This window comes from Furipterus horrens, unplaced genomic scaffold (assembly GCF_987537825.1).
Source record: "Furipterus horrens unplaced genomic scaffold, mFurHor1.1.pri manual_scaffold_5, whole genome shotgun sequence".
NCBI lineage: Eukaryota > Metazoa > Chordata > Mammalia > Chiroptera > Furipteridae > Furipterus > Furipterus horrens.
Genome location: NW_028327175.1, coordinates 64250137 through 64259423, shown reverse-complemented (window position 1 = coordinate 64259423; position 9287 = coordinate 64250137). Strand labels below are relative to the sequence as shown.

The 9287-nt window shown below is 37.1% G+C and overlaps 1 non-coding gene across 1 annotated transcript; it reads right to left on the bottom strand.

Annotated features, from left to right (window-relative positions):
• Window positions 1-8087: 8087 nt before the first annotated feature.
• LOC150008732 (U6 spliceosomal RNA) lies at window positions 8088-8194 on the bottom strand. The gene has a single exon (XR_016511470.1). It is a non-coding gene; the product is annotated as a U6 spliceosomal RNA (small nuclear RNA).
• Window positions 8195-9287: the final 1093 nt, after the last annotated feature.

Here is a 9287-nt window from a genome sequence, read left to right as displayed (position 1 = left end):
TCAATTTTAAAATTTCAAATTCTTTTTTCAACTTATATTTCAATTGGTTAAATTTAACATAAAATTCACCCACTTTAAATGTACAATTCAATGAGTTTTTACAATTACATGCAATCAATGTAGATCATCACCACAAACAAGTTATAAATATTTTCCGTTTTGCAGTAGATTCCCTCCCTCATCACGAACCCGCAGGCAACCACTGATCTACTTTCTGTCACTATAGTTTTACCTTTTCTAGAATTTCACAGAAATGGAATCATACATAATATAATTTTGTGACTTTCATTTAACATGTTTTGAAATTTATCAATGTTGTTATATATCAATATTTCATTCCATTTTTATTACTAAATAGAATTCCATAATATGGTTATACCACAACTTGTTTATCCAAGTCGGTTGATGGATTATTGGATTGATCCATTTGAGGCTATTATCAATAATGTGGCTATAAGTATTCACATACAAGTTTTTGTTATCAACAGGCATTTCCATTTCTCTTGGGTTAGTGCTTAAGGAGTAGGAATGTTGGGTTCTATGGTAAGTATATGCTTACTGTATAAGGCTGGTTTGGCTCAGTGGATTGAGCGTCGGCCTGCGAGCTAAGTGTCGCTGGTTCGATCTTCCAATCAGGGCACATCAGAGAAGGAAAACTCTGACTCCAAAAAACCTCCGCTGCCTTGCGGCATACCTCTTCAGCGGAAAGGCTAAGGGAGTAAACCCCGACAGAAAATCCGGAGCTGGAGTCCCTAAGGCGGTTTGACGTTGTAGTCAACACCGGCAACTCCTGCGGCGCACCTGAAGCCAAGCTGTATTGACTCCGTCTTTCCCTTGGATCCTTCAGCTGCAAAGAGAGGGGGGGTCTGCTGCATGGGCAACAGCAGACCCTCCATATCACCCTGCCCAGGCTCTGTAGCTTCAGCTTCACTGGAGAGGACACTCCAGCGTCATCGCAAGATGTCGATTCAACACGGGAGGAGACAGATACCGTGTCACTCCCGAGTCGGACTGCACAGTCATTCTCGGCGGTGCAGATAGACTCTTAAGAAGCTACACCATCTTCTCTCGAGACGGACGGCTGCCGACGATCGACGACTGTATAAGGCAGTACCATGTTATATTCCCAAGTAGCTGGACCATTTTGCAATCCCACCAGCAATGCCAGCAATGCATGAGAGTTCTAGTTGCTCCACATCTTTGTCAACATCCGATGTTGCCAGGCTTTTTAATTTAGCCATTCTACTAAGTGTGTAGTGGTATCTCATTATGATTTTGATTTGCATTTCCCTAATAACTAGTGATGTTGGGCATTTTTTATGTCCTTATTGGTCATACTTATATGTTATTTTCTGAGGTGTCTGTACAAACACATTGCTAGTTTTTAATTAGTTTGTCTTCGTATTATTAGTTGTAAGAGTTCTTTTTGTATTCTGAATCCAAACCTCTTGTCAGATACACGTTTTGCAAATACTTTCAGGCTCTGATGCATTTTCATTTTAACTGCGTCTTTCACAGAGAAAAAGTTTTAAATTTTTATGAAATTAATTATGTCAATTGTTTTATGATTCATGATTTTTGTGATCTATTTAAGAAATCTTGAATAATTCAGGCTTTTGCAACCTCTGTATTACTGAGGTTTTGGATAGAAAAATTCTTTGTTATAGGGAATTGTCCTATACATTGTAGGGTGTATATGAGCATATTGGGCCTTTGTTCATTAAATAAATAGCATGCTCCACCCCAGTTATGACAATAAAAGATGTCTCCAGACATTGCCAACTCTCTCTTTTATTTTTAAGTATATTTTATTATGTTGTTACAGTAGTTCCAATTGTTTTCCCCTTTGTTCCCCTCTGCCCAATACTCCCCGTCCCTCCACCAACCCCACCCCCTTAGTTCATGTCCATGGGTCATGCATATAAGTTCTTTGGCTTCACACTTTCCTACATTCTTCTTAACTTCCCCCTGTCTATTTTGTACCAACCAATTATGCTTCTTAGTCCCTGCACCATTTCCCCATTTCTCCCACTCCCCTCCCCAGCTGATAACTCTCCAAATGATCCCCATATCTATGATTCTGTTCCTATTCTGGTTTGCTTAGTTGGATTTTCTTTTTATTTTTAAGATTCAGTTGTTGATAGTTGTGAGTTTGTTGTCATTTTAATGTGCATAGTTTGATCTTCTCTTGCTTCAGTGAGTCCCTTTGACATTTCATATAATAACGGCTTCGTGATGATGAATTCCTTTATCTTCACCTTGTCTACAAAGCGCTTCATATGCCCTTCCATTCCAAGTGATAGCTTTGCTGGATAGAGTAATCTTGGTTGTAGGTTGCTTTTCATCACATTGAATATCGCTTGCCAGTCTCTTCCTGCCTACAAAGCGTCCTCTGAGAAATCAGCTGACAGTTCTATAGGCAACCCCCTGTAGGCAACTCTCCACCTCTCTTTTGCTGCCCCCAGGACTCTCTTTATCTTTCACCTTTGGCATCTCAATCATGATGCATCCTAGTGTTGTCCCCTCTGGGTCCAGCTCGCCCAGGACCCTCCGTGCTTCCTGGACCTGTATGTCCATCTCCTTCGCTGCTATTTTTCAATAGTGAGCCAAAAAAACAGCAAGATTTTTTTTTTAAATCTTATAAAATTGTACCTTATCATTGAATTTCTGCGCGGGAAAAAACTTTAGAAAACTAGTTTACCCCCTGTACTTCATTGATAAGAAAATCTTATCAACAGGAGGCATAGAGAGCTTGAAATATTTGTATAAGTCCACAAACTGAGCTGGTAATATTCTAAAACTGGTATCCTTGGGCACCATCCTACATTTTGGTTATTTTTGCTGTCTTCCAGCTTCTATTTCTAGGGTTAAGGGAATGGGCATGGTTCACACAGGCAATGTTTAATTAAAATAATTTAAAACTTATTAAATAATATACCTGAAACAAACTTAATTTTAATATGAATGCTCTAGAACCTAAACTATGGAACAATTTTAGTTATGTTTCCAATTAATATTTTAAATGTTGAGTAAAAGTGGAGTTTTATTCTAGGAAGCTTTCTAGTTTTGAGATTTAAGATGCTTAATAAAGAATCTATATTATATTTATTAAAAGATCATTGTTCACTTATTAGAATTACTACTGTTTGTTTAAAGTTGCCCAAACAGAAATGACAGTGTACAATGTGATCTTATAAATCAAGACTTTCTGATCCCAATAAATAAAATTAAAAAAAAAAGAAAAAAAGACTTTTTCTGTTTAGCTCTCATGAGCTAATGATATAGTACCAGCATTGCTGATAATTAACTGCTAAATCATACATTGGGTATAATGACCTTTAACTTGATTTCAAACATCTAAACAATTTTTTCTGAAGACTTTCTTAATAGAAAATTTTTTTTTTAGTTTAACATTTCGTACCACTGGAAAATAACCCAAAGGGAATGTTTAAGGTTAGTATTTATCTTATCAAAAGTGGTTTGGTCTCTTTGGGTTACTGTTTGGACTCCAGCTAATCAGATCTATTTATTAGTTTAAAAACTTTCAGCAATTAACAGTGTTCAAACAGCACCAATCTGTTATGTTATTTCAGCTGGGAAACCAGCTATATGAACCAATACAGCCTCCTACTAAAAATAAATGAGAGCAGTTTCCACTCACTGGGGAGCTAGTTTTTAGGTATGTCCCACTGTCACACTGAATAACAAAACAAAAGGGTGTGAAACATCTAGATAATAAAAAACCCAAAAGACATGCCATGTTTTCAGATTTAAAAAAATAATAAAGTAACTTTCCCAATAAAAACACCATTGCAGGAAGACAAAACAAATATAAAGTGAATTTAAAAGGTAGATTATGGGCCCTTTTCCATCAAGAACCTTCCTTGTTTTTAAGACTGTTTGGTTATACTGCAATTTTTAACACATGGTAGCTCAAATCAACAATACATTTGCTCTTCAGACTTTGTCACATCCCCAGCTGCTAGGCCTGTGCCTAACTAAACAAGTACAGTAGTGCAAGCAGAACGTTTACGTAATACAAACTATAAATCTTTTTTTGAGAAACAAAGAGGCCTACTTATTTTAGAAGATATGACAAAGGGATAAGAGCATCACAATTTAAGACAGATTTAAAACTCAAGTGGGGAATATGTTTACTAACAAAATAGCCTTATTTTTTTCTCAAAATAATTTTTAAAAATTCACTGAGCATCAATCTGGTGTTAGAAACTACATGAAAGACTTTACATGTAGTCTCTCACTGAATCCTTGCAACAATCCTATGATGTGTAAATGCTAACATTTATTTTCATTTTGTAGATGGAGAACCTGAGACTTTAAAAGGTTAATATCCTGCCCAGTGTTACCCAGCTAGTAAACATTGAAGCATGGTTTGAACTCAGAAGGCCTAACTTCAGAGCCTGTGCTCCTACGTACTGTTGGCCAATCAAAATGACACTGAAGACGTTTTAGAATAGAAGAGATATCCCAGTGCCTAAAATAAATATTACTGATAATAAAATCATAAAACACATCTTATCTATGGCCTTTCTTTTCCCATGGACAGATGTTTAGTGACTTCCCTTTCCAATGCCAGCTCTTTCTTCCCCTTTCTGTTCCTTCCTCTTGCACTTTCCAGCAAACAAACATGCGCATGCATGCACACACACACAGGAGCAGCTTCACCGATAAGGCCCGTGCTTCTAAAAAATAAAGCAGAAGAAAGTTAATGTTTTACTTTAAAAAATGGACTAAATGGTAAGTGTGGCCTCAAAACTTGTGGGGTGAGGAGGGGAGGAGAGATTATTATTTGAACAATCGATTGGATGTTCCCACTTGCTTGTTTACTACTAGGTAAAGTCATTTACAGGTATATAAGAACAAGGGGGGAAATGTCATCATACAAGAGATGGCTACTGGATTTCCTTCACTTCTGCACCCAAGCCAAAAGGCCTGCTGTTTACCTGACAGAAACAAATGTAGTAAGTTTCCCAGAAGAGAGATAAAAATGAATTCTCCCTTAATAAACTTAGCTCTTAGTGAAGGAGGTCCTATAGACTAGTATGTTCCAATCTATGGAATTCTCTGTGATGAAAGATATGTTTAACATCTCTGCTATCTGATATGGTAGCCACTAGCCACAAGTGGCTACTGAGCACTTGAAACGTGGCTAGTAGGACTTGGCAAGAAACCTTTTAACTTTTTCATTTTACTTTAACTAGTCGCATATGGCTCATGGCTATCATTTGGACAGAAGAGCCAATGTCCACTATTCAGTATTTATTATGCACTACATAGCTATAGCTACCTCTGAAAAAGGTACAATTTTGTCCCCATTTTTCAGGTAAGGAACTGAGGCCTAGAGAGATTAAATGACTTGCTCATGGATTTACAACTAATAAGTGGTACATGCTGGATTTTACATCCACATCTACCTCTCTCGAGGCCTAAAGTTTTCACTACAAGTGTTTCTCAACATTGGCTGCATATTAGGTGGTGTGCTTTTCAAAAACACTTGTCCCCAGGTCTCACTCCCCAGAAACTTTTATTTAATTGGCTTGGCACAGGGCCCAGGCACATGCATGTCTCTGAAACCTCCACTGTGCAAAGCTACCATTGTGTCCCAGGCCCCTATTAGTGGATAACCATTTCCAAAAGGGAGCTATGATGAAGTTCTATCTCTGCCTCTTTTTAAAGGCATAGTTAACAGTTTAATGCTAAAAAGAGTCCCACTCCTTCCTTTTGCAGATCAGAGTAAATGACCAAAGAGCAGGTACTTCAATCTAGAATGAGGTCGCATAGCTGGCATCTTGATAGAGGGGCCAGGGTTACATGTAAATGCTTCAGTTTCTGGAGTCATGGGGGCAGCAAAAGAGCAAAGGGCAGGAAAGTTCAGGGATTTAAAGCTGAATCCAGCAACTCAGAAACCCGAGGGTAGAAAAAGGCTGGGAGTGTGTAGTATTTGAGTATTTCTAGAGGTGGGAATGCTGAGCTCTCCCAGGCTTGTCAGCTTCATACTCTCCATCCCTTCTTTCTCTCGCTCCAAAGGTCCTTAGGAGTTGTCCCAGGGCTTCTGTGCAGCATTTTTCACTCTGCTAAAGTTACTTCTTTTTTTAAAAAATTGAGATATAATTGACATTTAACATTATATTAGTTTCAGGTATACAACATGATTCAATTTTGTACATATTGCAAAATGGCCACCAATATACATGTAGTTAACATCCATTATCATGCATGGTTAATTTTTTTTTTTTTTTTGTGATGAGCTGCCTAGGCTACTTCTGATGGATGAAACCCTCCTCTGGCATATAGTAGGTGCTTAATATTATGATGTTAAAGAAATGAAAGCAGATTTTGGAAGGCAAGAGTCTGAGATTACTCAGCTTCTAGATAGGTTCAGATATCTGAATATGTATTTGGTAAATAACTTTTAAAATGTCAAATTAAAATTCCCATTAGAATCTTTGTGTGCACTTGCCTCATACAGGTAGAGAAGGTGATATCAGTCTCTAGGACAGGATTATTTTTGTTTCAGGAATTGAAAGGGCTTGAAAGTGATGAAATAAGAAGAAAAATGAGAATATTGACAAAAAATTCAAATAGAAGAATTTATCCCATACTTGTACATACTCCAAGTGTCCTGTTAAGCACAGGCAGCCTGCATTGATCGTTGTCTGGGTCAGGAGACCACTAAATCAAATTCTGGGGTTGAGAAAGCAAGTCAACAATGCAAGGGCTTTGAGGAAACTGCCACAAAAACAGAAAATGCTACTGTACACCTTAACCCTCTGACTAGCCAAGTATATCCTTCTCTCCTACGATATAGGAATGAAAATAAAAATTATTGTATTTCAGATTATCCTCAGGAATGGTGTGTGGCTATAAAATGTACCGTGGAAATCATCTCTCCATTCAGGAACTCAGCACAAGCTGCTCCAATAAAGGAGGCTGTGTACATTCTGAAGCTAAAAGAACCTGTGTTCTAAGAATCTGCCTTCAGCAGTAACAGCTCTGAAAGTCATGAGCAAAATATTTCAAAGATGATTATAGCAAATAGCTTCAAATAGAAACATATAGTCTGTTGGCAAGTGCCCTTTAGAAGGCAGGATTGAATTCTCTTGAAACAAAATCACCAATCATTTTTATAGCCTGCTGCTTACAAAAGTAAGAAAAATACACAGGTTTTTTGAGCCATAGCTAGATTCAAAAATTAGTTTATACCAGTAGATTTTGCTTTAGAAATGTAAAAATAGTTAAGTACCCCAAAGAGAGCAGAAATAATTAACTAAGGGTGTTTAGAGATGTGAAAGAGTACAATGGTAGGAAAAGCCACTTCAAATATTTCCAGACTTGAATTTCAAGCCATGATTTCTTTTTAATCTTATCTGGCTGCTTTTCATCCCCACCCTACCCCAGACATTCTTTTTTTCTTCTTAGTAGCAGTTCATGCCCAAGGTTTAAAAATAACAGATATATGTAAAAAAAGAATGTTAAAGTCTTCTAACCCCTATAGACTCTCAATCCTATTTCAAATTCCTAGAAATTGTTTTATCATTGTCTAGCACTTAAAAGGTTAAAGAAACATAGTGCTTGATGTGTAAACGTACTAAGAAAGTCTGTTTCTCTGGCCTTGAATTTTCCATTAGGGATCAGGTGTGTAAGTGAGAAAATAGGAGGCAGAAAATCAAAAGATGGAAGCTGTCCTCCCCACTTCTTCCCAGCCATGTGTGTGCCTTTGCACAAAGCACTTCCCTCCCTAGAATTCTTTTCCCTGTCCCAAAGTAAGAAAAGTGAGAATGCTGATCCTTGGTTCATTTCAAATTCAAATCTTCTATACCAGCACTATCTGACAGAATCATAAGTGAGCTACAATGTGAGCCAAATTGGTAATTTAAAAAATTTTAGTAACTGCATAAAACCATTTTAGTAATACTTTTTTATCCCAATATAACTCAAAATATTATTTTAACATGTAATCAATATTAAACATTATTAATATCTTAAAACTGTTATGAACAGTTTCCATTCCATTTTTCTCTCCTTTTGGCAGAGGCAGGGGGCAAGCTGAATTTATTATAGTCTAGGAAAAATATGGACACTTCACGAATTTGCGTGTCACCCTTGCGCGGGGGCCACATTAATCTTCTCTGTATCATTCCAATTTTAGTATATATGCTGCCGAAGTGAACACTACCTTCCAGTTTTCAAACTCAGTCTTCAAAGTCTAGTATGTATTTGACACAAAACATCTCAATTTAGACCAGCCACATTTTTAAGTGCTCAGTAGCCTCCTGTGGATAATTGCTACTGTTTTCAGCAACACAGTTTTATACCAGTGTTGGACATCATTCCTAAGAGATTTTATTTCTGTGAGTAGCTCCCTTCTTCATCTCTGTACTGGATTGCCTCTATTGCCAACAAAACATTATTATTGATTATTATTTGTTGGCAATATCTAATTACCAGCAACAAAATGTTAGATCTACTTAGATTACTCAGTTTCACTATCAGAGCTTTGATTAATACCAGTACCATTTCCCTATAATACATTTAGTTTTCAAGTGAATTTTTCTTCTCTGCTCAGTCATTCCTACTGAATTTTAGATAATTTGTTCTAACTTTCACAGAACAATTAGGATATAGTATCCTTATTAATTAACATTTGAAAAGCATCCTATGCTTTTAAAAAGCTGGCTAAATTACTCACTTGTATCCTACCAATCATGTTCTGCACCTCTCAACCCTCTAACAAACACCCAACATAGTACAAAACATAAAGCATCAACAAGCAGTGGAAGTTTAGTAAGTGAAACATCACTTAAACACTGTCTTGTTTTCAATAAATTCAACTAATAACTCACAGGCCAGGACCTGTGCTCTGTTTGAAGGATTCCTGTTGGCAAAGATTCCAACAGACTAGCCCATCACCAGAAGCTCAGGCATGTGTGTGTTGGGGCAGGGGTGTAGGTTTATATTCCAGGGCATATTTTCCTATAGATGAGCTTTCCCCCTCAACTCAGTGTTTTAAGTAGACCCCTTTCTCTCCAAGTTTATTCTGCCTATAAAACAAATTATGCTGAAATACATCGAATGCCACTTTTGGTGTGTGCTATAAATTTAAAAGTGCATGTTCACATAAAGGAAAATATTCAAACAAATTAGAAATATATAAGGTAAAAAGTGAAAGATTTCCCCTCTCAAGGCATTATCTGTTACCCCATGCACTCCTCAAAGGTGACCATGTTTAAGTGTGAAAATAAAGGGAAACCTCCTTTAAAAAGAAG